At 51.7% G+C, this 1,183-nt stretch overlaps 1 pseudogene across 1 annotated transcript in view; it reads right to left on the bottom strand.

The window, feature by feature from the left end:
• Positions 1 to 6: 6 nt before the first annotated feature.
• The window catches only part of LOC104991269, a 5,326-nt pseudogene continuing 4,149 nt past the window's right edge, over positions 7 to 1,183 (bottom strand). The window contains exon 3 of the transcript XR_825593.1: positions 7 to 1,181. The product of XR_825593.1 is annotated as a cartilage-associated protein pseudogene (transcript). The remainder of the gene's footprint in view (positions 1,182 to 1,183) is intronic.

Below are 1,183 nucleotides of genomic sequence, written 5' to 3'. Positions count from 1 at the left end.
AAAATTCCATGGAAAACTTTCCTTCTAACCAAAATGGTGAGAAAGGCAGGTATAAAAATGGAGAAGGCAGGTGTGAAGATGGAGAGGCAAGTGCGGTCATGGGGAGGTGGGAGTGAAGATGGAGAGGCGGGTATGAAGATAGAGGGGCAGGTGTGAAAGTTGGGGGAGGCAGCTGTGGGCACGGGAATGCAGGCTCACCCCTTGTTAGCTGTAGCGAGAGACGGGGGCTTCCCTTTCACTTCAGAGAGAGAAGAGAAGGCTCTGAGGTATCAACAGCCTGGACTATTAGGAAAAGGAAGACAAAGAATCGTGTTTTCTGAACATGGAAGGAATGGCTCTCTGGCTTCTGGGGCTAGCTGGTCTCCTCCAACTCCAGCAGGTCATCCACGTATTCCAGGACCTCTCCCTCATCGTCATCCATGAGATTCTCCTTAGCAAAGTCATACAGCTCTTTCTGGAGCATGGTCACGTTAAAGAACTGGACTGCTTCCGGTCTGGGCTGGAAATGCTCGTCCGCCAGCGCCCACTTGTCCCTGTGGTACTGATAGTACTCCAGGTTCTGCTGCATGACCTTGTCGCTCTGGTCAAAGAGCAGGTAGCTGACCGCGCAGGGCGCCGCATTCTTCAGGTCGTTCAATTTATAATAAGCGAACTGCAAATAATGATACATGGTAGCCACAAATTTCTCCACCGGATATCCTCCTATGACAGGGGTGAGGTTCTCCTCACACTGAATTTTGCATTCCAGGACCTCCACATAATGATCTGCGATGGAAAGATAGAAATCCTTGAAGTCCCTGATCTCCCGGGAGCCCTCGCAGGCAGCGAGACACTCATAGAAGGCCTTGAAGAAGTCAGGAAGGGCCAGCTCCATGTCGGTGATGCATGTTCTCCAGTTCTCGCCATTGTAGGCCCGCACGGCTCGGATGAACAGGCTCTCGTACGACTTGGTTTCCAAATCTTTAATGTAGTCCTCGGCATCGGGCAGGCTCTTGTAATAAGCCATGTTTCTCTTCATCATCTCGTCATCAGGATGCTTCAGTAGAAAGGTGTGAGCAGCTGCAATGGCTTTCGGAAGATTATTTGCCTTGAAGTAGGCGAACTGCAGGAACTTGTAGGGCTCTCGGCGCTGGAAGTCCGCCAGTACTTCGCGGCTGGGTTTCGACTGGCGGAAGGCCGGCAG

The sequence above is a fragment of the Bison bison genome, unplaced genomic scaffold, assembly GCF_000754665.1.
Source record: "Bison bison bison isolate TAMUID 2011002044 unplaced genomic scaffold, Bison_UMD1.0 scf7180017864184, whole genome shotgun sequence".
NCBI lineage: Eukaryota > Metazoa > Chordata > Mammalia > Artiodactyla > Bovidae > Bison > Bison bison.
The sequence above is the reverse complement of the archived record's forward strand: the minus strand, read 5'-3'. Positions and strand labels throughout refer to the sequence as shown.